The sequence below is a fragment of the Oncorhynchus clarkii genome, chromosome 17, assembly GCF_045791955.1.
Source record: "Oncorhynchus clarkii lewisi isolate Uvic-CL-2024 chromosome 17, UVic_Ocla_1.0, whole genome shotgun sequence".
NCBI classification, from domain to species: Eukaryota; Metazoa; Chordata; class Actinopteri; order Salmoniformes; family Salmonidae; genus Oncorhynchus; species Oncorhynchus clarkii.
In genome coordinates, this window is record NC_092163.1 from 73061549 (window position 1) to 73089039 (window position 27491).

General features: G+C 39.9%; 41 non-coding genes across 41 annotated transcripts; all 41 read left to right on the plus strand.

Annotated features, from left to right (window-relative positions):
• The first annotated feature begins 512 nt into the window (after nucleotides 1-512).
• Nucleotides 513-585, plus strand: trnar-acg (transfer RNA arginine (anticodon ACG)). The gene has a single exon. It is a non-coding gene; the product is annotated as a tRNA-Arg (tRNA).
• Nucleotides 586-795: 210 nt separating this feature from the next.
• Nucleotides 796-867, plus strand: trnae-uuc (transfer RNA glutamic acid (anticodon UUC)). The gene has a single exon. It is a non-coding gene; the product is annotated as a tRNA-Glu (tRNA).
• A 985-nt stretch (nucleotides 868-1852) lies between these two features.
• Nucleotides 1853-1925, plus strand: trnar-acg (transfer RNA arginine (anticodon ACG)). The gene has a single exon. It is a non-coding gene; the product is annotated as a tRNA-Arg (tRNA).
• A 210-nt stretch (nucleotides 1926-2135) lies between these two features.
• Nucleotides 2136-2207, plus strand: trnae-uuc (transfer RNA glutamic acid (anticodon UUC)). Its single transcript has one exon. It is a non-coding gene; the product is annotated as a tRNA-Glu (tRNA).
• A 985-nt stretch (nucleotides 2208-3192) lies between these two features.
• trnar-acg (transfer RNA arginine (anticodon ACG)) lies at nucleotides 3193-3265 on the plus strand. Its single transcript has one exon. It is a non-coding gene; the product is annotated as a tRNA-Arg (tRNA).
• Nucleotides 3266-3475: 210 nt separating this feature from the next.
• Nucleotides 3476-3547, plus strand: trnae-uuc (transfer RNA glutamic acid (anticodon UUC)). Its single transcript has one exon. It is a non-coding gene; the product is annotated as a tRNA-Glu (tRNA).
• A 318-nt stretch (nucleotides 3548-3865) lies between these two features.
• trnar-acg (transfer RNA arginine (anticodon ACG)) lies at nucleotides 3866-3938 on the plus strand. The gene has a single exon. It is a non-coding gene; the product is annotated as a tRNA-Arg (tRNA).
• Nucleotides 3939-4148: 210 nt separating this feature from the next.
• trnae-uuc (transfer RNA glutamic acid (anticodon UUC)) lies at nucleotides 4149-4220 on the plus strand. The gene has a single exon. It is a non-coding gene; the product is annotated as a tRNA-Glu (tRNA).
• A 985-nt stretch (nucleotides 4221-5205) lies between these two features.
• On the plus strand, nucleotides 5206-5278 carry trnar-acg (transfer RNA arginine (anticodon ACG)). Its single transcript has one exon. It is a non-coding gene; the product is annotated as a tRNA-Arg (tRNA).
• Nucleotides 5279-5488: 210 nt separating this feature from the next.
• trnae-uuc (transfer RNA glutamic acid (anticodon UUC)) lies at nucleotides 5489-5560 on the plus strand. Its single transcript has one exon. It is a non-coding gene; the product is annotated as a tRNA-Glu (tRNA).
• Nucleotides 5561-6545: 985 nt separating this feature from the next.
• On the plus strand, nucleotides 6546-6618 carry trnar-acg (transfer RNA arginine (anticodon ACG)). The gene has a single exon. It is a non-coding gene; the product is annotated as a tRNA-Arg (tRNA).
• A 210-nt stretch (nucleotides 6619-6828) lies between these two features.
• trnae-uuc (transfer RNA glutamic acid (anticodon UUC)) lies at nucleotides 6829-6900 on the plus strand. Its single transcript has one exon. It is a non-coding gene; the product is annotated as a tRNA-Glu (tRNA).
• A 985-nt stretch (nucleotides 6901-7885) lies between these two features.
• On the plus strand, nucleotides 7886-7958 carry trnar-acg (transfer RNA arginine (anticodon ACG)). The gene has a single exon. It is a non-coding gene; the product is annotated as a tRNA-Arg (tRNA).
• A 210-nt stretch (nucleotides 7959-8168) lies between these two features.
• trnae-uuc (transfer RNA glutamic acid (anticodon UUC)) lies at nucleotides 8169-8240 on the plus strand. The gene has a single exon. It is a non-coding gene; the product is annotated as a tRNA-Glu (tRNA).
• Nucleotides 8241-9225: 985 nt separating this feature from the next.
• Nucleotides 9226-9298, plus strand: trnar-acg (transfer RNA arginine (anticodon ACG)). The gene has a single exon. It is a non-coding gene; the product is annotated as a tRNA-Arg (tRNA).
• Nucleotides 9299-9508: 210 nt separating this feature from the next.
• Nucleotides 9509-9580, plus strand: trnae-uuc (transfer RNA glutamic acid (anticodon UUC)). Its single transcript has one exon. It is a non-coding gene; the product is annotated as a tRNA-Glu (tRNA).
• A 985-nt stretch (nucleotides 9581-10565) lies between these two features.
• trnar-acg (transfer RNA arginine (anticodon ACG)) lies at nucleotides 10566-10638 on the plus strand. Its single transcript has one exon. It is a non-coding gene; the product is annotated as a tRNA-Arg (tRNA).
• Nucleotides 10639-10848: 210 nt separating this feature from the next.
• Nucleotides 10849-10920, plus strand: trnae-uuc (transfer RNA glutamic acid (anticodon UUC)). The gene has a single exon. It is a non-coding gene; the product is annotated as a tRNA-Glu (tRNA).
• A 985-nt stretch (nucleotides 10921-11905) lies between these two features.
• On the plus strand, nucleotides 11906-11978 carry trnar-acg (transfer RNA arginine (anticodon ACG)). Its single transcript has one exon. It is a non-coding gene; the product is annotated as a tRNA-Arg (tRNA).
• Nucleotides 11979-12188: 210 nt separating this feature from the next.
• Nucleotides 12189-12260, plus strand: trnae-uuc (transfer RNA glutamic acid (anticodon UUC)). Its single transcript has one exon. It is a non-coding gene; the product is annotated as a tRNA-Glu (tRNA).
• Nucleotides 12261-13245: 985 nt separating this feature from the next.
• trnar-acg (transfer RNA arginine (anticodon ACG)) lies at nucleotides 13246-13318 on the plus strand. Its single transcript has one exon. It is a non-coding gene; the product is annotated as a tRNA-Arg (tRNA).
• A 396-nt stretch (nucleotides 13319-13714) lies between these two features.
• trnae-uuc (transfer RNA glutamic acid (anticodon UUC)) lies at nucleotides 13715-13786 on the plus strand. The gene has a single exon. It is a non-coding gene; the product is annotated as a tRNA-Glu (tRNA).
• A 985-nt stretch (nucleotides 13787-14771) lies between these two features.
• Nucleotides 14772-14844, plus strand: trnar-acg (transfer RNA arginine (anticodon ACG)). Its single transcript has one exon. It is a non-coding gene; the product is annotated as a tRNA-Arg (tRNA).
• Nucleotides 14845-15054: 210 nt separating this feature from the next.
• On the plus strand, nucleotides 15055-15126 carry trnae-uuc (transfer RNA glutamic acid (anticodon UUC)). The gene has a single exon. It is a non-coding gene; the product is annotated as a tRNA-Glu (tRNA).
• A 985-nt stretch (nucleotides 15127-16111) lies between these two features.
• trnar-acg (transfer RNA arginine (anticodon ACG)) lies at nucleotides 16112-16184 on the plus strand. Its single transcript has one exon. It is a non-coding gene; the product is annotated as a tRNA-Arg (tRNA).
• A 210-nt stretch (nucleotides 16185-16394) lies between these two features.
• trnae-uuc (transfer RNA glutamic acid (anticodon UUC)) lies at nucleotides 16395-16466 on the plus strand. Its single transcript has one exon. It is a non-coding gene; the product is annotated as a tRNA-Glu (tRNA).
• A 985-nt stretch (nucleotides 16467-17451) lies between these two features.
• trnar-acg (transfer RNA arginine (anticodon ACG)) lies at nucleotides 17452-17524 on the plus strand. Its single transcript has one exon. It is a non-coding gene; the product is annotated as a tRNA-Arg (tRNA).
• A 210-nt stretch (nucleotides 17525-17734) lies between these two features.
• On the plus strand, nucleotides 17735-17806 carry trnae-uuc (transfer RNA glutamic acid (anticodon UUC)). The gene has a single exon. It is a non-coding gene; the product is annotated as a tRNA-Glu (tRNA).
• A 985-nt stretch (nucleotides 17807-18791) lies between these two features.
• Nucleotides 18792-18864, plus strand: trnar-acg (transfer RNA arginine (anticodon ACG)). Its single transcript has one exon. It is a non-coding gene; the product is annotated as a tRNA-Arg (tRNA).
• Nucleotides 18865-19074: 210 nt separating this feature from the next.
• Nucleotides 19075-19146, plus strand: trnae-uuc (transfer RNA glutamic acid (anticodon UUC)). The gene has a single exon. It is a non-coding gene; the product is annotated as a tRNA-Glu (tRNA).
• Nucleotides 19147-20131: 985 nt separating this feature from the next.
• trnar-acg (transfer RNA arginine (anticodon ACG)) lies at nucleotides 20132-20204 on the plus strand. The gene has a single exon. It is a non-coding gene; the product is annotated as a tRNA-Arg (tRNA).
• Nucleotides 20205-20414: 210 nt separating this feature from the next.
• Nucleotides 20415-20486, plus strand: trnae-uuc (transfer RNA glutamic acid (anticodon UUC)). The gene has a single exon. It is a non-coding gene; the product is annotated as a tRNA-Glu (tRNA).
• A 985-nt stretch (nucleotides 20487-21471) lies between these two features.
• trnar-acg (transfer RNA arginine (anticodon ACG)) lies at nucleotides 21472-21544 on the plus strand. Its single transcript has one exon. It is a non-coding gene; the product is annotated as a tRNA-Arg (tRNA).
• A 1286-nt stretch (nucleotides 21545-22830) lies between these two features.
• trnar-acg (transfer RNA arginine (anticodon ACG)) lies at nucleotides 22831-22903 on the plus strand. The gene has a single exon. It is a non-coding gene; the product is annotated as a tRNA-Arg (tRNA).
• Nucleotides 22904-23113: 210 nt separating this feature from the next.
• On the plus strand, nucleotides 23114-23185 carry trnae-uuc (transfer RNA glutamic acid (anticodon UUC)). Its single transcript has one exon. It is a non-coding gene; the product is annotated as a tRNA-Glu (tRNA).
• A 985-nt stretch (nucleotides 23186-24170) lies between these two features.
• On the plus strand, nucleotides 24171-24243 carry trnar-acg (transfer RNA arginine (anticodon ACG)). The gene has a single exon. It is a non-coding gene; the product is annotated as a tRNA-Arg (tRNA).
• Nucleotides 24244-24453: 210 nt separating this feature from the next.
• Nucleotides 24454-24525, plus strand: trnae-uuc (transfer RNA glutamic acid (anticodon UUC)). Its single transcript has one exon. It is a non-coding gene; the product is annotated as a tRNA-Glu (tRNA).
• A 985-nt stretch (nucleotides 24526-25510) lies between these two features.
• Nucleotides 25511-25583, plus strand: trnar-acg (transfer RNA arginine (anticodon ACG)). Its single transcript has one exon. It is a non-coding gene; the product is annotated as a tRNA-Arg (tRNA).
• A 210-nt stretch (nucleotides 25584-25793) lies between these two features.
• trnae-uuc (transfer RNA glutamic acid (anticodon UUC)) lies at nucleotides 25794-25865 on the plus strand. The gene has a single exon. It is a non-coding gene; the product is annotated as a tRNA-Glu (tRNA).
• A 985-nt stretch (nucleotides 25866-26850) lies between these two features.
• On the plus strand, nucleotides 26851-26923 carry trnar-acg (transfer RNA arginine (anticodon ACG)). The gene has a single exon. It is a non-coding gene; the product is annotated as a tRNA-Arg (tRNA).
• Nucleotides 26924-27133: 210 nt separating this feature from the next.
• On the plus strand, nucleotides 27134-27205 carry trnae-uuc (transfer RNA glutamic acid (anticodon UUC)). Its single transcript has one exon. It is a non-coding gene; the product is annotated as a tRNA-Glu (tRNA).
• Nucleotides 27206-27491: the final 286 nt, after the last annotated feature.

Consider the following 27491-nt stretch of genomic DNA (forward strand, 5'->3'; position numbering starts at 1 on the left):
ACATTTTAGACTGATTTTATATGGGACTTTTCTCCAACATCTCTGAGAAAAAAGATGGAGCTTGTAATTACAACAAGCATAATTTCAACGTTTATGGATTTGTCTGTGATGTTTTTTTTAAGTAACTGTCTTCCCATATGGTCTGGCGTTTAGGATTCCTGGTTTTCGCCCGGGTTGAACTCCCAGTATGGGAAAGAACATCTTGTCATTTGGGATGCACTTGTGTAAGAACAGATACCACATTTTAACTGGCAGCAGAATCACACAACACAACAATATTCCCTCAGCAACAGCAAATGTGACATGTTTTGTAGATTCATAATTTACAAGACTTTTTAAACATTGAATACACTTCAAGTTTGCATTTCTTGCTCTGCAGTAAAATTCATGCAACAACAGGAGGATCAAATTAAGATATGCATCTGAAACAGAAAACCAAGGAACCTTGTTGTTGACAGACGCAATGACTGTGTACACTGGTCTAGCTGTGACCTGACTTCAGCTTAGACGTGGGGCCAGTGGCGCAATGGATAACGTGTCTGACTACGGATCAGAAGATTCTAGGTTCGACTCCTGGCTGGCTCGATACTTAATTTAATTGATTGAAATCAAGCCGGGATTGATACTGTATACTTTTCAGTGCTTCTGGCTGTTCTCACTTCAAACTCATTTTAGACTGATTTCATCTGGACATTCCCCAACATCTCAGAGAAAAAAAGATGTAGCTTTTAATCCAACAGGCATAATGTCAACATTTAAAGATTTGTCTGTGATGTGTATTTTAAGTATGTGTCTTCCCATATGGTCTAGCGGTTAGGATTCCTGGTTTTCACCCAGGTGGCCCGGGTTCAACTCCCGGTATGGGAAAGAATATCTTGTCGTTTGGGATGCACTTGTGTAACAACAGATACTGCATTTTAACTGGCAGCAGTTTCACACAACACAACAATATTCCCTCAGCAACAGGAAATGTGACATGTTATGTAGATTCAAATTATACAAGGCATTTTAAACGTTGAATACACTTCATGGCTGCATTTCTTGCTCTGCAGTAAAATTCATGCAACAACAGGAGGATCAAATTAAGATTTGCATCTGTAACAGAAATCCCAAGGAACCTTGTCGGTGACAGAAGCTATGACTGTGTACACTGGCCTAGGTGTGTCCTGACTTCAGCTTGGCTGTGCGGCCAGTGGCGCAATGGATAACGTGTCTGATAACAGGTCAGAAGATTGAATATTTGACTCCTGTTTGGCTCAAAACTAGATTTATTTGACCAAAATCAAGCTGGGAAAAATACTGTATACTTTTCATTGTGTCTGGCAGTTCTCGATTCAAACACATTTTAGACTGATTTTATATGGGACTTTTCTCCAACATCTCTGAGAAAAAAGATGGAGCTTGTAATTACAACAAGCATAATTTCAACGTTTATGGATTTGTCTGTGATGTTTTTTTTAAGTAACTGTCTTCCCATATGGTCTGGCGTTTAGGATTCCTGGTTTTCGCCCGGGTTGAACTCCCAGTATGGGAAAGAACATCTTGTCATTTGGGATGCACTTGTGTAAGAACAGATACCACATTTTAACTGGCAGCAGAATCACACAACACAACAATATTCCCTCAGCAACAGCAAATGTGACATGTTTTGTAGATTCATAATTTACAAGACTTTTTAAACATTGAATACACTTCAAGTTTGCATTTCTTGCTCTGCAGTAAAATTCATGCAACAACAGGAGGATCAAATTAAGATATGCATCTGAAACAGAAAACCAAGGAACCTTGTTGTTGACAGACGCAATGACTGTGTACACTGGTCTAGCTGTGACCTGACTTCAGCTTAGACGTGGGGCCAGTGGCGCAATGGATAACGTGTCTGACTACGGATCAGAAGATTCTAGGTTCGACTCCTGGCTGGCTCGATACTTAATTTAATTGATTGAAATCAAGCCGGGATTGATACTGTATACTTTTCAGTGCTTCTGGCTGTTCTCACTTCAAACTCATTTTAGACTGATTTCATCTGGACATTCCCCAACATCTCAGAGAAAAAAAGATGTAGCTTTTAATCCAACAGGCATAATGTCAACATTTAAAGATTTGTCTGTGATGTGTATTTTAAGTATGTGTCTTCCCATATGGTCTAGCGGTTAGGATTCCTGGTTTTCACCCAGGTGGCCCGGGTTCAACTCCCGGTATGGGAAAGAATATCTTGTCGTTTGGGATGCACTTGTGTAACAACAGATACTGCATTTTAACTGGCAGCAGTTTCACACAACACAACAATATTCCCTCAGCAACAGGAAATGTGACATGTTATGTAGATTCAAATTATACAAGGCTTTTTAAACGTTGAATACACTTCATGGCTGCATTTCTTGCTCTGCAGTAAAATTCATGCAACAACAGGAGGATCAAATTAAGATTTGCATCTGTAACAGAAATCCCAAGGAACCTTGTCGGTGACAGAAGCTATGACTGTGTACACTGGCCTAGGTGTGTCCTGACTTCAGCTTGGCTGTGCGGCCAGTGGCGCAATGGATAACGTGTCTGATAACAGGTCAGAAGATTGAATATTTGACTCCTGTTTGGCTCAAAACTATATTTATTTGACCAAAATCAAGCTGGGAAAAATACTGTATACTTTTCATTGTGTCTGGCAGTTCTCGATTCAAACACATTTTAGACTGATTTTATATGGGACTTTTCTCCAACATCTCTGAGAAAAAAGATGGAGCTTGTAATTACAACAAGCATAATTTCAACGTTTATGGATTTGTCTGTGATGTTTTTTTTAAGTAACTGTCTTCCCATATGGTCTGGCGTTTAGGATTCCTGGTTTTCGCCCGGGTTGAACTCCCAGTATGGGAAAGAACATCTTGTCATTTGGGATGCACTTGTGTAAGAACAGATACCACATTTTAACTGGCAGCAGAATCACACAACACAACAATATTCCCTCAGCAACAGCAAATGTGACATGTTTTGTAGATTCATAATTTACAAGACTTTTTAAACATTGAATACACTTCAAGTTTGCATTTCTTGCTCTGCAGTAAAATTCATGCAACAACAGGAGGATCAAATTAAGATATGCATCTGAAACAGAAAACCAAGGAACCTTGTTGTTGACAGACGCAATGACTGTGTACACTGGTCTAGCTGTGACCTGACTTCAGCTTAGACGTGGGGCCAGTGGCGCAATGGATAACGTGTCTGACTACGGATCAGAAGATTCTAGGTTCGACTCCTGGCTGGCTCGATACTTAATTTAATTGATTGAAATCAAGCCGGGATTGATACTGTATACTTTTCAGTGCTTCTGGCTGTTCTCACTTCAAACTCATTTTAGACTGATTTCATCTGGACATTCCCCAACATCTCAGAGAAAAAAAGATGTAGCTTTTAATCCAACAGGCATAATGTCAACATTTAAAGATTTGTCTGTGATGTGTATTTTAAGTATGTGTCTTCCCATATGGTCTAGCGGTTAGGATTCCTGGTTTTCACCCAGGTGGCCCGGGTTCAACTCCCGGTATGGGAAAGAATATCTTGTCGTTTGGGATGCACTTGTGTAACAACAGATACTGCATTTTAACTGGCAGCAGTTTCACACAACACAACAATATTCCCTCAGCAACAGGAAATGTGACATGTTATGTAGATTCAAATTATACAAGGCATTTTAAACGTTGAATACACTTCATGGCTGCATTTCTTGCTCTGCAGTAAAATTCATGCAACAACAGGAGGATCAAATTAAGATATGCATCTGAAACAGAAAACCAAGGAACCTTGTTGTTGACAGACGCAATGACTGTGTACACTGGTCTAGCTGTGACCTGACTTCAGCTTAGACGTGGGGCCAGTGGCGCAATGGATAACGTGTCTGACTACGGATCAGAAGATTCTAGGTTCGACTCCTGGCTGGCTCGATACTTAATTTAATTGATTGAAATCAAGCCGGGATTGATACTGTATACTTTTCAGTGCTTCTGGCTGTTCTCACTTCAAACTCATTTTAGACTGATTTCATCTGGACATTCCCCAACATCTCAGAGAAAAAAAGATGTAGCTTTTAATCCAACAGGCATAATGTCAACATTTAAAGATTTGTCTGTGATGTGTATTTTAAGTATGTGTCTTCCCATATGGTCTAGCGGTTAGGATTCCTGGTTTTCACCCAGGTGGCCCGGGTTCAACTCCCGGTATGGGAAAGAATATCTTGTCGTTTGGGATGCACTTGTGTAACAACAGATACTGCATTTTAACTGGCAGCAGTTTCACACAACACAACAATATTCCCTCAGCAACAGGAAATGTGACATGTTATGTAGATTCAAATTATACAAGGCATTTTAAACGTTGAATACACTTCATGGCTGCATTTCTTGCTCTGCAGTAAAATTCATGCAACAACAGGAGGATCAAATTAAGATTTGCATCTGTAACAGAAATCCCAAGGAACCTTGTCGGTGACAGAAGCTATGACTGTGTACACTGGCCTAGGTGTGTCCTGACTTCAGCTTGGCTGTGCGGCCAGTGGCGCAATGGATAACGTGTCTGATAACAGGTCAGAAGATTGAATATTTGACTCCTGTTTGGCTCAAAACTAGATTTATTTGACCAAAATCAAGCTGGGAAAAATACTGTATACTTTTCATTGTGTCTGGCAGTTCTCGATTCAAACACATTTTAGACTGATTTTATATGGGACTTTTCTCCAACATCTCTGAGAAAAAAGATGGAGCTTGTAATTACAACAAGCATAATTTCAACGTTTATGGATTTGTCTGTGATGTTTTTTTTAAGTAACTGTCTTCCCATATGGTCTGGCGTTTAGGATTCCTGGTTTTCGCCCGGGTTGAACTCCCAGTATGGGAAAGAACATCTTGTCATTTGGGATGCACTTGTGTAAGAACAGATACCACATTTTAACTGGCAGCAGAATCACACAACACAACAATATTCCCTCAGCAACAGCAAATGTGACATGTTTTGTAGATTCATAATTTACAAGACTTTTTAAACATTGAATACACTTCAAGTTTGCATTTCTTGCTCTGCAGTAAAATTCATGCAACAACAGGAGGATCAAATTAAGATATGCATCTGAAACAGAAAACCAAGGAACCTTGTTGTTGACAGACGCAATGACTGTGTACACTGGTCTAGCTGTGACCTGACTTCAGCTTAGACGTGGGGCCAGTGGCGCAATGGATAACGTGTCTGACTACGGATCAGAAGATTCTAGGTTCGACTCCTGGCTGGCTCGATACTTAATTTAATTGATTGAAATCAAGCCGGGATTGATACTGTATACTTTTCAGTGCTTCTGGCTGTTCTCACTTCAAACTCATTTTAGACTGATTTCATCTGGACATTCCCCAACATCTCAGAGAAAAAAAGATGTAGCTTTTAATCCAACAGGCATAATGTCAACATTTAAAGATTTGTCTGTGATGTGTATTTTAAGTATGTGTCTTCCCATATGGTCTAGCGGTTAGGATTCCTGGTTTTCACCCAGGTGGCCCGGGTTCAACTCCCGGTATGGGAAAGAATATCTTGTCGTTTGGGATGCACTTGTGTAACAACAGATACTGCATTTTAACTGGCAGCAGTTTCACACAACACAACAATATTCCCTCAGCAACAGGAAATGTGACATGTTATGTAGATTCAAATTATACAAGGCATTTTAAACGTTGAATACACTTCATGGCTGCATTTCTTGCTCTGCAGTAAAATTCATGCAACAACAGGAGGATCAAATTAAGATTTGCATCTGTAACAGAAATCCCAAGGAACCTTGTCGGTGACAGAAGCTATGACTGTGTACACTGGCCTAGGTGTGTCCTGACTTCAGCTTGGCTGTGCGGCCAGTGGCGCAATGGATAACGTGTCTGATAACAGGTCAGAAGATTGAATATTTGACTCCTGTTTGGCTCAAAACTATATTTATTTGACCAAAATCAAGCTGGGAAAAATACTGTATACTTTTCATTGTGTCTGGCAGTTCTCGATTCAAACACATTTTAGACTGATTTTATATGGGACTTTTCTCCAACATCTCTGAGAAAAAAGATGGAGCTTGTAATTACAACAAGCATAATTTCAACGTTTATGGATTTGTCTGTGATGTTTTTTTTAAGTAACTGTCTTCCCATATGGTCTGGCGTTTAGGATTCCTGGTTTTCGCCCGGGTTGAACTCCCAGTATGGGAAAGAACATCTTGTCATTTGGGATGCACTTGTGTAAGAACAGATACCACATTTTAACTGGCAGCAGAATCACACAACACAACAATATTCCCTCAGCAACAGCAAATGTGACATGTTTTGTAGATTCATAATTTACAAGACTTTTTAAACATTGAATACACTTCAAGTTTGCATTTCTTGCTCTGCAGTAAAATTCATGCAACAACAGGAGGATCAAATTAAGATATGCATCTGAAACAGAAAACCAAGGAACCTTGTTGTTGACAGACGCAATGACTGTGTACACTGGTCTAGCTGTGACCTGACTTCAGCTTAGACGTGGGGCCAGTGGCGCAATGGATAACGTGTCTGACTACGGATCAGAAGATTCTAGGTTCGACTCCTGGCTGGCTCGATACTTAATTTAATTGATTGAAATCAAGCCGGGATTGATACTTAATACTTTTCAGTGCTTCTGGCTGTTCTCACTTCAAACTCATTTTAGACTGATTTCATCTGGACATTCCCCAACATCTCAGAGAAAAAAAGATGTAGCTTTTAATCCAACAGGCATAATGTCAACATTTAAAGATTTGTCTGTGATGTGTATTTTAAGTATGTGTCTTCCCATATGGTCTAGCGGTTAGGATTCCTGGTTTTCACCCAGGTGGCCCGGGTTCAACTCCCGGTATGGGAAAGAATATCTTGTCGTTTGGGATGCACTTGTGTAACAACAGATACTGCATTTTAACTGGCAGCAGTTTCACACAACACAACAATATTCCCTCAGCAACAGGAAATGTGACATGTTATGTAGATTCAAATTATACAAGGCTTTTTAAACGTTGAATACACTTCATGGCTGCATTTCTTGCTCTGCAGTAAAATTCATGCAACAACAGGAGGATCAAATTAAGATTTGCATCTGTAACAGAAATCCCAAGGAACCTTGTCGGTGACAGAAGCTATGACTGTGTACACTGGCCTAGGTGTGTCCTGACTTCAGCTTGGCTGTGCGGCCAGTGGCGCAATGGATAACGTGTCTGATAACAGGTCAGAAGATTGAATATTTGACTCCTGTTTGGCTCAAAACTATATTTATTTGACCAAAATCAAGCTGGGAAAAATACTGTATACTTTTCATTGTGTCTGGCAGTTCTCGATTCAAACACATTTTAGACTGATTTTATATGGGACTTTTCTCCAACATCTCTGAGAAAAAAGATGGAGCTTGTAATTACAACAAGCATAATTTCAACGTTTATGGATTTGTCTGTGATGTTTTTTTTAAGTAACTGTCTTCCCATATGGTCTGGCGTTTAGGATTCCTGGTTTTCGCCCGGGTTGAACTCCCAGTATGGGAAAGAACATCTTGTCATTTGGGATGCACTTGTGTAAGAACAGATACCACATTTTAACTGGCAGCAGAATCACACAACACAACAATATTCCCTCAGCAACAGCAAATGTGACATGTTTTGTAGATTCATAATTTACAAGACTTTTTAAACATTGAATACACTTCAAGTTTGCATTTCTTGCTCTGCAGTAAAATTCATGCAACAACAGGAGGATCAAATTAAGATATGCATCTGAAACAGAAAACCAAGGAACCTTGTTGTTGACAGACGCAATGACTGTGTACACTGGTCTAGCTGTGACCTGACTTCAGCTTAGACGTGGGGCCAGTGGCGCAATGGATAACGTGTCTGACTACGGATCAGAAGATTCTAGGTTCGACTCCTGGCTGGCTCGATACTTAATTTAATTGATTGAAATCAAGCCGGGATTGATACTGTATACTTTTCAGTGCTTCTGGCTGTTCTCACTTCAAACTCATTTTAGACTGATTTCATCTGGACATTCCCCAACATCTCAGAGAAAAAAAGATGTAGCTTTTAATCCAACAGGCATAATGTCAACATTTAAAGATTTGTCTGTGATGTGTATTTTAAGTATGTGTCTTCCCATATGGTCTAGCGGTTAGGATTCCTGGTTTTCACCCAGGTGGCCCGGGTTCAACTCCCGGTATGGGAAAGAATATCTTGTCGTTTGGGATGCACTTGTGTAACAACAGATACTGCATTTTAACTGGCAGCAGTTTCACACAACACAACAATATTCCCTCAGCAACAGGAAATGTGACATGTTATGTAGATTCAAATTATACAAGGCATTTTAAACGTTGAATACACTTCATGGCTGCATTTCTTGCTCTGCAGTAAAATTCATGCAACAACAGGAGGATCAAATTAAGATTTGCATCTGTAACAGAAATCCCAAGGAACCTTGTCGGTGACAGAAGCTATGACTGTGTACACTGGCCTAGGTGTGTCCTGACTTCAGCTTGGCTGTGCGGCCAGTGGCGCAATGGATAACGTGTCTGATAACAGGTCAGAAGATTGAATATTTGACTCCTGTTTGGCTCAAAACTATATTTATTTGACCAAAATCAAGCTGGGAAAAATACTGTATACTTTTCATTGTGTCTGGCAGTTCTCGATTCAAACACATTTTAGACTGATTTTATATGGGACTTTTCTCCAACATCTCTGAGAAAAAAGATGGAGCTTGTAATTACAACAAGCATAATTTCAACGTTTATGGATTTGTCTGTGATGTTTTTTTTAAGTAACTGTCTTCCCATATGGTCTGGCGTTTAGGATTCCTGGTTTTCGCCCGGGTTGAACTCCCAGTATGGGAAAGAACATCTTGTCATTTGGGATGCACTTGTGTAAGAACAGATACCACATTTTAACTGGCAGCAGAATCACACAACACAACAATATTCCCTCAGCAACAGCAAATGTGACATGTTTTGTAGATTCATAATTTACAAGACTTTTTAAACATTGAATACACTTCAAGTTTGCATTTCTTGCTCTGCAGTAAAATTCATGCAACAACAGGAGGATCAAATTAAGATATGCATCTGAAACAGAAAACCAAGGAACCTTGTTGTTGACAGACGCAATGACTGTGTACACTGGTCTAGCTGTGACCTGACTTCAGCTTAGACGTGGGGCCAGTGGCGCAATGGATAACGTGTCTGACTACGGATCAGAAGATTCTAGGTTCGACTCCTGGCTGGCTCGATACTTAATTTAATTGATTGAAATCAAGCCGGGATTGATACTGTATACTTTTCAGTGCTTCTGGCTGTTCTCACTTCAAACTCATTTTAGACTGATTTCATCTGGACATTCCCCAACATCTCAGAGAAAAAAAGATGTAGCTTTTAATCCAACAGGCATAATGTCAACATTTAAAGATTTGTCTGTGATGTGTATTTTAAGTATGTGTCTTCCCATATGGTCTAGCGGTTAGGATTCCTGGTTTTCACCCAGGTGGCCCGGGTTCAACTCCCGGTATGGGAAAGAATATCTTGTCGTTTGGGATGCACTTGTGTAACAACAGATACTGCATTTTAACTGGCAGCAGTTTCACACAACACAACAATATTCCCTCAGCAACAGGAAATGTGACATGTTATGTAGATTCAAATTATACAAGGCTTTTTAAACGTTGAATACACTTCATGGCTGCATTTCTTGCTCTGCAGTAAAATTCATGCAACAACAGGAGGATCAAATTAAGATTTGCATCTGTAACAGAAATCCCAAGGAACCTTGTCGGTGACAGAAGCTATGACTGTGTACACTGGCCTAGGTGTGTCCTGACTTCAGCTTGGCTGTGCGGCCAGTGGCGCAATGGATAACGTGTCTGATAACAGGTCAGAAGATTGAATATTTGACTCCTGTTTGGCTCAAAACTATATTTATTTGACCAAAATCAAGCTGGGAAAAATACTGTATACTTTTCATTGTGTCTGGCAGTTCTCGATTCAAACACATTTTAGACTGATTTTATATGGGACTTTTCTCCAACATCTCTGAGAAAAAAGATGGAGCTTGTAATTACAACAAGCATAATTTCAACGTTTATGGATTTGTCTGTGATGTTTTTTTTAAGTAACTGTCTTCCCATATGGTCTGGCGTTTAGGATTCCTGGTTTTCGCCCGGGTTGAACTCCCAGTATGGGAAAGAACATCTTGTCATTTGGGATGCACTTGTGTAAGAACAGATACCACATTTTAACTGGCAGCAGAATCACACAACACAACAATATTCCCTCAGCAACAGCAAATGTGACATGTTTTGTAGATTCATAATTTACAAGACTTTTTAAACATTGAATACACTTCAAGTTTGCATTTCTTGCTCTGCAGTAAAATTCATGCAACAACAGGAGGATCAAATTAAGATATGCATCTGAAACAGAAAACCAAGGAACCTTGTTGTTGACAGACGCAATGACTGTGTACACTGGTCTAGCTGTGACCTGACTTCAGCTTAGACGTGGGGCCAGTGGCGCAATGGATAACGTGTCTGACTACGGATCAGAAGATTCTAGGTTCGACTCCTGGCTGGCTCGATACTTAATTTAATTGATTGAAATCAAGCCGGGATTGATACTGTATACTTTTCAGTGCTTCTGGCTGTTCTCACTTCAAACTCATTTTAGACTGATTTCATCTGGACATTCCCCAACATCTCAGAGAAAAAAAGATGTAGCTTTTAATCCAACAGGCATAATGTCAACATTTAAAGATTTGTCTGTGATGTGTATTTTAAGTATGTGTCTTCCCATATGGTCTAGCGGTTAGGATTCCTGGTTTTCACCCAGGTGGCCCGGGTTCAACTCCCGGTATGGGAAAGAATATCTTGTCGTTTGGGATGCACTTGTGTAACAACAGATACTGCATTTTAACTGGCAGCAGTTTCACACAACACAACAATATTCCCTCAGCAACAGGAAATGTGACATGTTATGTAGATTCAAATTATACAAGGCATTTTAAACGTTGAATACACTTCATGGCTGCATTTCTTGCTCTGCAGTAAAATTCATGCAACAACAGGAGGATCAAATTAAGATTTGCATCTGTAACAGAAATCCCAAGGAACCTTGTCGGTGACAGAAGCTATGACTGTGTACACTGGCCTAGGTGTGTCCTGACTTCAGCTTGGCTGTGCGGCCAGTGGCGCAATGGATAACGTGTCTGATAACAGGTCAGAAGATTGAATATTTGACTCCTGTTTGGCTCAAAACTATATTTATTTGACCAAAATCAAGCTGGGAAAAATACTGTATACTTTTCATTGTGTCTGGCAGTTCTCGATTCAAACACATTTTAGACTGATTTTATATGGGACTTTTCTCCAACATCTCTGAGAAAAAAGATGGAGCTTGTAATTACAACAAGCATAATTTCAACGTTTATGGATTTGTCTGTGATGTTTTTTTTAAGTAACTGTCTTCCCATATGGTCTGGCGTTTAGGATTCCTGGTTTTCGCCCGGGTTGAACTCCCAGTATGGGAAAGAACATCTTGTCATTTGGGATGCACTTGTGTAAGAACAGATACCACATTTTAACTGGCAGCAGAATCACACAACACAACAATATTCCCTCAGCAACAGCAAATGTGACATGTTTTGTAGATTCATAATTTACAAGACTTTTTAAACATTGAATACACTTCAAGTTTGCATTTCTTGCTCTGCAGTAAAATTCATGCAACAACAGGAGGATCAAATTAAGATATGCATCTGAAACAGAAAACCAAGGAACCTTGTTGTTGACAGACGCAATGACTGTGTACACTGGTCTAGCTGTGACCTGACTTCAGCTTAGACGTGGGGCCAGTGGCGCAATGGATAACGTGTCTGACTACGGATCAGAAGATTCTAGGTTCGACTCCTGGCTGGCTCGATACTTAATTTAATTGATTGAAATCAAGCCGGGATTGATACTGAATACTTTTCAGTGCTTCTGGCTGTTCTCACTTCAAACTCATTTTAGACTGATTTCATCTGGACATTCCCCAACATCTCAGAGAAAAAAAGATGTAGCTTTTAATCCAACAGGCATAATGTCAACATTTAAAGATTTGTCTGTGATGTGTATTTTAAGTATGTGTCTTCCCATATGGTCTAGCGGTTAGGATTCCTGGTTTTCACCCAGGTGGCCCGGGTTCAACTCCCGGTATGGGAAAGAATATCTTGTCGTTTGGGATGCACTTGTGTAACAACAGATACTGCATTTTAACTGGCAGCAGTTTCACACAACACAACAATATTCCCTCAGCAACAGGAAATGTGACATGTTATGTAGATTCAAATTATACAAGGCTTTTTAAACGTTGAATACACTTCATGGCTGCATTTCTTGCTCTGCAGTAAAATTCATGCAACAACAGGAGGATCAAATTAAGATTTGCATCTGTAACAGAAATCCCAAGGAACCTTGTCGGTGACAGAAGCTATGACTGTGTACACTGGCCTAGGTGTGTCCTGACTTCAGCTTGGCTGTGCGGCCAGTGGCGCAATGGATAACGTGTCTGATAACAGGTCAGAAGATTGAATATTTGACTCCTGTTTGGCTCAAAACTATATTTATTTGACCAAAATCAAGCTGGGAAAAATACTGTATACTTTTCATTGTGTCTGGCAGTTCTCGATTCAAACACATTTTAGACTGATTTTATATGGGACTTTTCTCCAACATCTCTGAGAAAAAAGATGGAGCTTGTAATTACAACAAGCATAATTTCAACGTTTATGGATTTGTCTGTGATGTTTTTTTTAAGTAACTGTCTTCCCATATGGTCTGGCGTTTAGGATTCCTGGTTTTCGCCCGGGTTGAACTCCCAGTATGGGAAAGAACATCTTGTCATTTGGGATGCACTTGTGTAAGAACAGATACCACATTTTAACTGGCAGCAGAATCACACAACACAACAATATTCCCTCAGCAACAGCAAATGTGACATGTTTTGTAGATTCATAATTTACAAGACTTTTTAAACATTGAATACACTTCAAGTTTGCATTTCTTGCTCTGCAGTAAAATTCATGCAACAACAGGAGGATCAAATTAAGATATGCATCTGAAACAGAAAACCAAGGAACCTTGTTGTTGACAGACGCAATGACTGTGTACACTGGTCTAGCTGTGACCTGACTTCAGCTTAGACGTGGGGCCAGTGGCGCAATGGATAACGTGTCTGACTACGGATCAGAAGATTCTAGGTTCGACTCCTGGCTGGCTCGATACTTAATTTAATTGATTGAAATCAAGCCGGGATTGATACTGTATACTTTTCAGTGCTTCTGGCTGTTCTCACTTCAAACTCATTTTAGACTGATTTCATCTGGACATTCCCCAACATCTCAGAGAAAAAAAGATGTAGCTTTTAACTCCCGGTATCCAACAGGCATAATGTCAACATGTTCGACTCCTGGCTCAAACTTAATTTAATTTCAAGCCGGGATTGATACTGTATACTTTTCAGTGCTTCTGGCTGTTCTCACTTCAAACTCATTTTAGACTGATTTCATCTGGACATCCCCAACATCTCAGAGAAAAAAAGATGTAGCTTTTAATCCAACAGGCATAATGTCAACATTTAAAGATTTGTCTGTGATGTGTATTTTAAGTATGTGTCTTCCCATATGGTCTAGCGGTTAGGATTCCTGGTTTTCACCCAGGTGGCCCGGGTTCAACTCCCGGTATGGGAAAGAATATCTTGTCGTTTGGGATGCACTTGTGTAACAACAGATACTGCATTTTAACTGGCAGCAGTTTCACACAACACAACAATATTCCCTCAGCAACAGGAAATGTGACATGTTATGTAGATTCAAATTATACAAGGCTTTTTAAACGTTGAATACACTTCATGGCTGCATTTCTTGCTCTGCAGTAAAATTCATGCAACAACAGGAGGATCAAATTAAGATTTGCATCTGTAACAGAAATCCCAAGGAACCTTGTCGGTGACAGAAGCTATGACTGTGTACACTGGCCTAGGTGTGTCCTGACTTCAGCTTGGCTGTGCGGCCAGTGGCGCAATGGATAACGTGTCTGATAACAGGTCAGAAGATTGAATATTTGACTCCTGTTTGGCTCAAAACTATATTTATTTGACCAAAATCAAGCTGGGAAAAATACTGTATACTTTTCATTGTGTCTGGCAGTTCTCGATTCAAACACATTTTAGACTGATTTTATATGGGACTTTTCTCCAACATCTCTGAGAAAAAAGATGGAGCTTGTAATTACAACAAGCATAATTTCAACGTTTATGGATTTGTCTGTGATGTTTTTTTTAAGTAACTGTCTTCCCATATGGTCTGGCGTTTAGGATTCCTGGTTTTCGCCCGGGTTGAACTCCCAGTATGGGAAAGAACATCTTGTCATTTGGGATGCACTTGTGTAAGAACAGATACCACATTTTAACTGGCAGCAGAATCACACAACACAACAATATTCCCTCAGCAACAGCAAATGTGACATGTTTTGTAGATTCATAATTTACAAGACTTTTTAAACATTGAATACACTTCAAGTTTGCATTTCTTGCTCTGCAGTAAAATTCATGCAACAACAGGAGGATCAAATTAAGATATGCATCTGAAACAGAAAACCAAGGAACCTTGTTGTTGACAGACGCAATGACTGTGTACACTGGTCTAGCTGTGACCTGACTTCAGCTTAGACGTGGGGCCAGTGGCGCAATGGATAACGTGTCTGACTACGGATCAGAAGATTCTAGGTTCGACTCCTGGCTGGCTCGATACTTAATTTAATTGATTGAAATCAAGCCGGGATTGATACTTAATACTTTTCAGTGCTTCTGGCTGTTCTCACTTCAAACTCATTTTAGACTGATTTCATCTGGACATTCCCCAACATCTCAGAGAAAAAAAGATGTAGCTTTTAATCCAACAGGCATAATGTCAACATTTAAAGATTTGTCTGTGATGTGTATTTTAAGTATGTGTCTTCCCATATGGTCTAGCGGTTAGGATTCCTGGTTTTCACCCAGGTGGCCCGGGTTCAACTCCCGGTATGGGAAAGAATATCTTGTCGTTTGGGATGCACTTGTGTAACAACAGATACTGCATTTTAACTGGCAGCAGTTTCACACAACACAACAATATTCCCTCAGCAACAGGAAATGTGACATGTTATGTAGATTCAAATTATACAAGGCATTTTAAACGTTGAATACACTTCATGGCTGCATTTCTTGCTCTGCAGTAAAATTCATGCAACAACAGGAGGATCAAATTAAGATTTGCATCTGTAACAGAAATCCCAAGGAACCTTGTCGGTGACAGAAGCTATGACTGTGTACACTGGCCTAGGTGTGTCCTGACTTCAGCTTGGCTGTGCGGCCAGTGGCGCAATGGATAACGTGTCTGATAACAGGTCAGAAGATTGAATATTTGACTCCTGTTTGGCTCAAAACTATATTTATTTGACCAAAATCAAGCTGGGAAAAATACTGTATACTTTTCATTGTGTCTGGCAGTTCTCGATTCAAACACATTTTAGACTGATTTTATATGGGACTTTTCTCCAACATCTCTGAGAAAAAAGATGGAGCTTGTAATTACAACAAGCATAATTTCAACGTTTATGGATTTGTCTGTGATGTTTTTTTTAAGTAACTGTCTTCCCATATGGTCTGGCGTTTAGGATTCCTGGTTTTCGCCCGGGTTGAACTCCCAGTATGGGAAAGAACATCTTGTCATTTGGGATGCACTTGTGTAAGAACAGATACCACATTTTAACTGGCAGCAGAATCACACAACACAACAATATTCCCTCAGCAACAGCAAATGTGACATGTTTTGTAGATTCATAATTTACAAGACTTTTTAAACATTGAATACACTTCAAGTTTGCATTTCTTGCTCTGCAGTAAAATTCATGCAACAACAGGAGGATCAAATTAAGATATGCATCTGAAACAGAAAACCAAGGAACCTTGTTGTTGACAGACGCAATGACTGTGTACACTGGTCTAGCTGTGACCTGACTTCAGCTTAGACGTGGGGCCAGTGGCGCAATGGATAACGTGTCTGACTACGGATCAGAAGATTCTAGGTTCGACTCCTGGCTGGCTCGATACTTAATTTAATTGATTGAAATCAAGCCGGGATTGATACTGTATACTTTTCAGTGCTTCTGGCTGTTCTCACTTCAAACTCATTTTAGACTGATTTCATCTGGACATTCCCCAACATCTCAGAGAAAAAAAGATGTAGCTTTTAATCCAACAGGCATAATGTCAACATTTAAAGATTTGTCTGTGATGTGTATTTTAAGTATGTGTCTTCCCATATGGTCTAGCGGTTAGGATTCCTGGTTTTCACCCAGGTGGCCCGGGTTCAACTCCCGGTATGGGAAAGAATATCTTGTCGTTTGGGATGCACTTGTGTAACAACAGATACTGCATTTTAACTGGCAGCAGTTTCACACAACACAACAATATTCCCTCAGCAACAGGAAATGTGACATGTTATGTAGATTCAAATTATACAAGGCATTTTAAACGTTGAATACACTTCATGGCTGCATTTCTTGCTCTGCAGTAAAATTCATGCAACAACAGGAGGATCAAATTAAGATTTGCATCTGTAACAGAAATCCCAAGGAACCTTGTCGGTGACAGAAGCTATGACTGTGTACACTGGCCTAGGTGTGTCCTGACTTCAGCTTGGCTGTGCGGCCAGTGGCGCAATGGATAACGTGTCTGATAACAGGTCAGAAGATTGAATATTTGACTCCTGTTTGGCTCAAAACTATATTTATTTGACCAAAATCAAGCTGGGAAAAATACTGTATACTTTTCATTGTGTCTGGCAGTTCTCGATTCAAACACATTTTAGACTGATTTTATATGGGACTTTTCTCCAACATCTCTGAGAAAAAAGATGGAGCTTGTAATTACAACAAGCATAATTTCAACGTTTATGGATTTGTCTGTGATGTTTTTTTTAAGTAACTGTCTTCCCATATGGTCTGGCGTTTAGGATTCCTGGTTTTCGCCCGGGTTGAACTCCCAGTATGGGAAAGAACATCTTGTCATTTGGGATGCACTTGTGTAAGAACAGATACCACATTTTAACTGGCAGCAGAATCACACAACACAACAATATTCCCTCAGCAACAGCAAATGTGACATGTTTTGTAGATTCATAATTTACAAGACTTTTTAAACATTGAATACACTTCAAGTTTGCATTTCTTGCTCTGCAGTAAAATTCATGCAACAACAGGAGGATCAAATTAAGATATGCATCTGAAACAGAAAACCAAGGAACCTTGTTGTTGACAGACGCAATGACTGTGTACACTGGTCTAGCTGTGACCTGACTTCAGCTTAGACGTGGGGCCAGTGGCGCAATGGATAACGTGTCTGACTACGGATCAGAAGATTCTAGGTTCGACTCCTGGCTGGCTCGATACTTAATTTAATTGATTGAAATCAAGCCGGGATTGATACTGAATACTTTTCAGTGCTTCTGGCTGTTCTCACTTCAAACTCATTTTAGACTGATTTCATCTGGACATTCCCCAACATCTCAGAGAAAAAAAGATGTAGCTTTTAATCCAACAGGCATAATGTCAACATTTAAAGATTTGTCTGTGATGTGTATTTTAAGTATGTGTCTTCCCATATGGTCTAGCGGTTAGGATTCCTGGTTTTCACCCAGGTGGCCCGGGTTCAACTCCCGGTATGGGAAAGAATATCTTGTCGTTTGGGATGCACTTGTGTAACAACAGATACTGCATTTTAACTGGCAGCAGTTTCACACAACACAACAATATTCCCTCAGCAACAGGAAATGTGACATGTTATGTAGATTCAAATTATACAAGGCATTTTAAACGTTGAATACACTTCATGGCTGCATTTCTTGCTCTGCAGTAAAATTCATGCAACAACAGGAGGATCAAATTAAGATTTGCATCTGTAACAGAAATCCCAAGGAACCTTGTCGGTGACAGAAGCTATGACTGTGTACACTGGCCTAGGTGTGTCCTGACTTCAGCTTGGCTGTGCGGCCAGTGGCGCAATGGATAACGTGTCTGATAACAGGTCAGAAGATTGAATATTTGACTCCTGTTTGGCTCAAAACTATATTTATTTGACCAAAATCAAGCTGGGAAAAATACTGTATACTTTTCATTGTGTCTGGCAGTTCTCGATTCAAACACATTTTAGACTGATTTTATATGGGACTTTTCTCCAACATCTCTGAGAAAAAAGATGGAGCTTGTAATTACAACAAGCATAATTTCAACGTTTATGGATTTGTCTGTGATGTTTTTTTTAAGTAACTGTCTTCCCATATGGTCTGGCGTTTAGGATTCCTGGTTTTCGCCCGGGTTGAACTCCCAGTATGGGAAAGAACATCTTGTCATTTGGGATGCACTTGTGTAAGAACAGATACCACATTTTAACTGGCAGCAGAATCACACAACACAACAATATTCCCTCAGCAACAGCAAATGTGACATGTTTTGTAGATTCATAATTTACAAGACTTTTTAAACATTGAATACACTTCAAGTTTGCATTTCTTGCTCTGCAGTAAAATTCATGCAACAACAGGAGGATCAAATTAAGATATGCATCTGAAACAGAAAACCAAGGAACCTTGTTGTTGACAGACGCAATGACTGTGTACACTGGTCTAGCTGTGACCTGACTTCAGCTTAGACGTGGGGCCAGTGGCGCAATGGATAACGTGTCTGACTACGGATCAGAAGATTCTAGGTTCGACTCCTGGCTGGCTCGATACTTAATTTAATTGATTGAAATCAAGCCGGGATTGATACTGAATACTTTTCAGTGCTTCTGGCTGTTCTCACTTCAAACTCATTTTAGACTGATTTCATCTGGACATTCCCCAACATCTCAGAGAAAAAAAGATGTAGCTTTTAATCCAACAGGCATAATGTCAACATTTAAAGATTTGTCTGTGATGTGTATTTTAAGTATGTGTCTTCCCATATGGTCTAGCGGTTAGGATTCCTGGTTTTCACCCAGGTGGCCCGGGTTCAACTCCCGGTATGGGAAAGAATATCTTGTCGTTTGGGATGCACTTGTGTAACAACAGATACTGCATTTTAACTGGCAGCAGTTTCACACAACACAACAATATTCCCTCAGCAACAGGAAATGTGACATGTTATGTAGATTCAAATTATACAAGGCATTTTAAACGTTGAATACACTTCATGGCTGCATTTCTTGCTCTGCAGTAAAATTCATGCAACAACAGGAGGATCAAATTAAGATTTGCATCTGTAACAGAAATCCCAAGGAACCTTGTCGGTGACAGAAGCTATGACTGTGTACACTGGCCTAGGTGTGTCCTGACTTCAGCTTGGCTGTGCGGCCAGTGGCGCAATGGATAACGTGTCTGATAACAGGTCAGAAGATTGAATATTTGACTCCTGTTTGGCTCAAAACTATATTTATTTGACCAAAATCAAGCTGGGAAAAATACTGTATACTTTTCATTGTGTCTGGCAGTTCTCGATTCAAACACATTTTAGACTGATTTTATATGGGACTTTTCTCCAACATCTCTGAGAAAAAAGATGGAGCTTGTAATTACAACAAGCATAATTTCAACGTTTATGGATTTGTCTGTGATGTTTTTTTTAAGTAACTGTCTTCCCATATGGTCTGGCGTTTAGGATTCCTGGTTTTCGCCCGGGTTGAACTCCCAGTATGGGAAAGAACATCTTGTCATTTGGGATGCACTTGTGTAAGAACAGATACCACATTTTAACTGGCAGCAGAATCACACAACACAACAATATTCCCTCAGCAACAGCAAATGTGACATGTTTTGTAGATTCATAATTTACAAGACTTTTTAAACATTGAATACACTTCAAGTTTGCATTTCTTGCTCTGCAGTAAAATTCATGCAACAACAGGAGGATCAAATTAAGATATGCATCTGAAACAGAAAACCAAGGAACCTTGTTGTTGACAGACGCAATGACTGTGTACACTGGTCTAGCTGTGACCTGACTTCAGCTTAGACGTGGGGCCAGTGGCGCAATGGATAACGTGTCTGACTACGGATCAGAAGATTCTAGGTTCGACTCCTGGCTGGCTCGATACTTAATTTAATTGATTGAAATCAAGCCGGGATTGATACTGTATACTTTTCAGTGCTTCTGGCTGTTCTCACTTCAAACTCATTTTAGACTGATTTCATCTGGACATTCCCCAACATCTCAGAGAAAAAAAGATGTAGCTTTTAATCCAACAGGCATAATGTCAACATTTAAAGATTTGTCTGTGATGTGTATTTTAAGTATGTGTCTTCCCATATGGTCTAGCGGTTAGGATTCCTGGTTTTCACCCAGGTGGCCCGGGTTCAACTCCCGGTATGGGAAAGAATATCTTGTCGTTTGGGATGCACTTGTGTAACAACAGATACTGCATTTTAACTGGCAGCAGTTTCACACAACACAACAATATTCCCTCAGCAACAGGAAATGTGACATGTTATGTAGATTCAAATTATACAAGGCATTTTAAACGTTGAATACACTTCATGGCTGCATTTCTTGCTCTGCAGTAAAATTCATGCAACAACAGGAGGATCAAATTAAGATTTGCATCTGTAACAGAAATCCCAAGGAACCTTGTCGGTGACAGAAGCTATGACTGTGTACACTGGCCTAGGTGTGTCCTGACTTCAGCTTGGCTGTGCGGCCAGTGGCGCAATGGATAACGTGTCTGATAACAGGTCAGAAGATTGAATATTTGACTCCTGTTTGGCTCAAAACTATATTTATTTGACCAAAATCAAGCTGGGAAAAATACTGTATACTTTTCATTGTGTCTGGCAGTTCTCGATTCAAACACATTTTAGACTGATTTTATATGGGACTTTTCTCCAACATCTCTGAGAAAAAAGATGGAGCTTGTAATTACAACAAGCATAATTTCAACGTTTATGGATTTGTCTGTGATGTTTTTTTTAAGTAACTGTCTTCCCATATGGTCTGGCGTTTAGGATTCCTGGTTTTCGCCCGGGTTGAACTCCCAGTATGGGAAAGAACATCTTGTCATTTGGGATGCACTTGTGTAAGAACAGATACCACATTTTAACTGGCAGCAGAATCACACAACACAACAATATTCCCTCAGCAACAGCAAATGTGACATGTTTTGTAGATTCATAATTTACAAGACTTTTTAAACATTGAATACACTTCAAGTTTGCATTTCTTGCTCTGCAGTAAAATTCATGCAACAACAGGAGGATCAAATTAAGATATGCATCTGAAACAGAAAACCAAGGAACCTTGTTGTTGACAGACGCAATGACTGTGTACACTGGTCTAGCTGTGACCTGACTTCAGCTTAGACGTGGGGCCAGTGGCGCAATGGATAACGTGTCTGACTACGGATCAGAAGATTCTAGGTTCGACTCCTGGCTGGCTCGATACTTAATTTAATTGATTGAAATCAAGCCGGGATTGATACTGTATACTTTTCAGTGCTTCTGGCTGTTCTCACTTCAAACTCATTTTAGACTGATTTCATCTGGACATTCCCCAACATCTCAGAGAAAAAAAGATGTAGCTTTTAATCCAACAGGCATAATGTCAACATTTAAAGATTTGTCTGTGATGTGTATTTTAAGTATGTGTCTTCCCATATGGTCTAGCGGTTAGGATTCCATATGGTCTAGCGGTTAGGTGGTTTTCACCCAGGTGGCCCGGGTTCAACTCCCGGTATGGGAAAGAATATCTTGTCGTTTGGGATGCACTTGTGTAACAACAGATACTGCATTTTAACTGGCAGCAGTTTCACACAACACAACAATATTCCCTCAGCAACAGGAAATGTGACATGTTATGTAGATTCAAATTATACAAGGCATTTTAAACGTTGAATACACTTCATGGCTGCATTTCTTGCTCTGCAGTAAAATTCATGCAACAACAGGAGGATCAAATTAAGATTTGCATCTGTAACAGAAATCCCAAGGAACCTTGTCGGTGACAGAAGCTATGACTGTGTACACTGGCCTAGGTGTGTCCTGACTTCAGCTTGGCTGTGCGGCCAGTGGCGCAATGGATAACGTGTCTGATAACAGGTCAGAAGATTGAATATTTGACTCCTGTTTGGCTCAAAACTAGATTTATTTGACCAAAATCAAGCTGGGAAAAATACTGTATACTTTTCATTGTGTCTGGCAGTTCTCGATTCAAACACATTTTAGACTGATTTTATATGGGACTTTTCTCCAACATCTCTGAGAAAAAAGATGGAGCTTGTAATTACAACAAGCATAATTTCAACGTTTATGGATTTGTCTGTGATGTTTTTTTTAAGTAACTGTCTTCCCATATGGTCTGGCGTTTAGGATTCCTGGTTTTCGCCCGGGTTGAACTCCCAGTATGGGAAAGAACATCTTGTCATTTGGGATGCACTTGTGTAAGAACAGATACCACATTTTAACTGGCAGCAGAATCACACAACACAACAATATTCCCTCAGCAACAGCAAATGTGACATGTTTTGTAGATTCATAATTTACAAGACTTTTTAAACATTGAATACACTTCAAGTTTGCATTTCTTGCTCTGCAGTAAAATTCATGCAACAACAGGAGGATCAAATTAAGATATGCATCTGAAACAGAAAACCAAGGAACCTTGTTGTTGACAGACGCAATGACTGTGTACACTGGTCTAGCTGTGACCTGACTTCAGCTTAGACGTGGGGCCAGTGGCGCAATGGATAACGTGTCTGACTACGGATCAGAAGATTCTAGGTTCGACTCCTGGCTGGCTCGATACTTAATTTAATTGATTGAAATCAAGCCGGGATTGATACTGTATACTTTTCAGTGCTTCTGGCTGTTCTCACTTCAAACTCATTTTAGACTGATTTCATCTGGACATTCCCCAACATCTCAGAGAAAAAAAGATGTAGCTTTTAATCCAACAGGCATAATGTCAACATTTAAAGATTTGTCTGTGATGTGTATTTTAAGTATGTGTCTTCCCATATGGTCTAGCGGTTAGGATTCCTGGTTTTCACCCAGGTGGCCCGGGTTCAACTCCCGGTATGGGAAAGAATATCTTGTCGTTTGGGATGCACTTGTGTAACAACAGATACTGCATTTTAACTGGCAGCAGTTTCACACAACACAACAATATTCCCTCAGCAACAGGAAATGTGACATGTTATGTAGATTCAAATTATACAAGGCATTTTAAACGTTGAATACACTTCATGGCTGCATTTCTTGCTCTGCAGTAAAATTCATGCAACAACAGGAGGATCAAATTAAGATTTGCATCTGTAACAGAAATCCCAAGGAACCTTGTCGGTGACAGAAGCTATGACTGTGTACACTGGCCTAGGTGTGTCCTGACTTCAGCTTGGCTGTGCGGCCAGTGGCGCAATGGATAACGTGTCTGATAACAGGTCAGAAGATTGAATATTTGACTCCTGTTTGGCTCAAAACTATATTTATTTGACCAAAATCAAGCTGGGAAAAATACTGTATACTTTTCATTGTGTCTGGCAGTTCTCGATTCAAACACATTTTAGACTGATTTTATATGGGACTTTTCTCCAACATCTCTGAGAAAAAAGATGGAGCTTGTAATTACAACAAGCATAATTTCAACGTTTATGGATTTGTCTGTGATGTTTTTTTTAAGTAACTGTCTTCCCATATGGTCTGGCGTTTAGGATTCCTGGTTTTCGCCCGGGTTGAACTCCCAGTATGGGAAAGAACATCTTGTCATTTGGGATGCACTTGTGTAAGAACAGATACCACATTTTAACTGGCAGCAGAATCACACAACACAACAATATTCCCTCAGCAACAGCAAATGTGACATGTTTTGTAGATTCATAATTTACAAGACTTTTTAAACATTGAATACACTTCAAGTTTGCATTTCTTGCTCTGCAGTAAAATTCATGCAACAACAGGAGGATCAAATTAAGATATGCATCTGAAACAGAAAACCAAGGAACCTTGTTGTTGACAGACGCAATGACTGTGTACACTGGTCTAGCTGTGACCTGACTTCAGCTTAGACGTGGGGCCAGTGGCGCAATGGATAACGTGTCTGACTACGGATCAGAAGATTCTAGGTTCGACTCCTGGCTGGCTCGATACTTAATTTAATTGATTGAAATCAAGCCGGGATTGATACTGAATACTTTTCAGTGCTTCTGGCTGTTCTCACTTCAAACTCATTTTAGACTGATTTCATCTGGACATTCCCCAACATCTCAGAGAAAAAAAGATGTAGCTTTTAATCCAACAGGCATAATGTCAACATTTAAAGATTTGTCTGTGATGTGTATTTTAAGTATGTGTCTTCCCATATGGTCTAGCGGTTAGGATTCCTGGTTTTCACCCAGGTGGCCCGGGTTCAACTCCCGGTATGGGAAAGAATATCTTGTCGTTTGGGATGCACTTGTGTAACAACAGATACTGCATTTTAACTGGCAGCAGTTTCACACAACACAACAATATTCCCTCAGCAACAGGAAATGTGACATGTTATGTAGATTCAAATTATACAAGGCATTTTAAACGTTGAATACACTTCATGGCTGCATTTCTTGCTCTGCAGTAAAATTCATGCAACAACAGGAGGATCAAATTAAGATTTGCATCTGTAACAGAAATCCCAAGGAACCTTGTCGGTGACAGAAGCTATGACTGTGTACACTGGCCTAGGTGTGTCCTGACTTCAGCTTGGCTGTGCGGCCAGTGGCGCAATGGATAACGTGTCTGATAACAGGTCAGAAGATTGAATATTTGACTCCTGTTTGGCTCAAAACTATATTTATTTGACCAAAATCAAGCTGGGAAAAATACTGTATACTTTTCATTGTGTCTGGCAGTTCTCGATTCAAACACATTTTAGACTGATTTTATATGGGACTTTTCTCCAACATCTCTGAGAAAAAAGATGGAGCTTGTAATTACAACAAGCATAATTTCAACGTTTATGGATTTGTCTGTGATGTTTTTTTTAAGTAACTGTCTTCCCATATGGTCTGGCGTTTAGGATTCCTGGTTTTCGCCCGGGTTGAACTCCCAGTATGGGAAAGAACATCTTGTCATTTGGGATGCACTTGTGTAAGAACAGATACCACATTTTAACTGGCAGCAGAATCACACAACACAACAATATTCCCTCAGCAACAGCAAATGTGACATGTTTTGTAGATTCATAATTTACAAGACTTTTTAAACATTGAATACACTTCAAGTTTGCATTTCTTGCTCTGCAGTAAAATTCATGCAACAACAGGAGGATCAAATTAAGATATGCATCTGAAACAGAAAACCAAGGAACCTTGTTGTTGACAGACGCAATGACTGTGTACACTGGTCTAGCTGTGACCTGACTTCAGCTTAGACGTGGGGCCAGTGGCGCAATGGATAACGTGTCTGACTACGGATCAGAAGATTCTAGGTTCGACTCCTGGCTGGCTCGATACTTAATTTAATTGATTGAAATCAAGCCGGGATTGATACTGAATACTTTTCAGTGCTTCTGGCTGTTCTCACTTCAAACTCATTTTAGACTGATTTCATCTGGACATTCCCCAACATCTCAGAGAAAAAAAGATGTAGCTTTTAATCCAACAGGCATAATGTCAACATTTAAAGATTTGTCTGTGATGTGTATTTTAAGTATGTGTCTTCCCATATGGTCTAGCGGTTAGGATTCCTGGTTTTCACCCAGGTGGCCCGGGTTCAACTCCCGGTATGGGAAAGAATATCTTGTCGTTTGGGATGCACTTGTGTAACAACAGATACTGCATTTTAACTGGCAGCAGTTTCACACAACACAACAATATTCCCTCAGCAACAGGAAATGTGACATGTTATGTAGATTCAAATTATACAAGGCATTTTAAACGTTGAATACACTTCATGGCTGCATTTCTTGCTCTGCAGTAAAATTCATGCAACAACAGGAGGATCAAATTAAGATTTGCATCTGTAACAGAAATCCCAAGGAACCTTGTCGGTGACAGAAGCTATGACTGTGTACACTGGCCTAGGTGTGTCCTGACTTCAGCTTGGCTGTGCGGCCAGTGGCGCAATGGATAACGTGTCTGATAACAGGTCAGAAGATTGAATATTTGACTCCTGTTTGGCTCAAAACTATATTTATTTGACCAAAATCAAGCTGGGAAAAATACTGTATACTTTTCATTGTGTCTGGCAGTTCTCGATTCAAACACATTTTAGACTGATTTTATATGGGACTTTTCTCCAACATCTCTGAGAAAAAAGATGGAGCTTGTAATTACAACAAGCATAATTTCAACGTTTATGGATTTGTCTGTGATGTTTTTTTTAAGTAACTGTCTTCCCATATGGTCTGGCGTTTAGGATTCCTGGTTTTCGCCCGGGTTGAACTCCCAGTATGGGAAAGAACATCTTGTCATTTGGGATGCACTTGTGTAAGAACAGATACCACATTTTAACTGGCAGCAGAATCACACAACACAACAATATTCCCTCAGCAACAGCAAATGTGACATGTTTTGTAGATTCATAATTTACAAGACTTTTTAAACATTGAATACACTTCAAGTTTGCATTTCTTGCTCTGCAGTAAAATTCATGCAACAACAGGAGGATCAAATTAAGATATGCATCTGAAACAGAAAACCAAGGAACCTTGTTGTTGACAGACGCAATGACTGTGTACACTGGTCTAGCTGTGACCTGACTTCAGCTTAGACGTGGGGCCAGTGGCGCAATGGATAACGTGTCTGACTACGGATCAGAAGATTCTAGGTTCGACTCCTGGCTGGCTCGATACTTAATTTAATTGATTGAAATCAAGCCGGGATTGATACTGAATACTTTTCAGTGCTTCTGGCTGTTCTCACTTCAAACTCATTTTAGACTGATTTCATCTGGACATTCCCCAACATCTCAGAGAAAAAAAGATGTAGCTTTTAATCCAACAGGCATAATGTCAACATTTAAAGATTTGTCTGTGATGTGTATTTTAAGTATGTGTCTTCCCATATGGTCTAGCGGTTAGGATTCCTGGTTTTCACCCAGGTGGCCCGGGTTCAACTCCCGGTATGGGAAAGAATATCTTGTCGTTTGGGATGCACTTGTGTAACAACAGATACTGCATTTTAACTGGCAGCAGTTTCACACAACACAACAATATTCCCTCAGCAACAGGAAATGTGACATGTTATGTAGATTCAAATTATACAAGGCATTTTAAACGTTGAATACACTTCATGGCTGCATTTCTTGCTCTGCAGTAAAATTCATGCAACAACAGGAGGATCAAATTAAGATTTGCATCTGTAACAGAAATCCCAAGGAACCTTGTCGGTGACAGAAGCTATGACTGTGTACACTG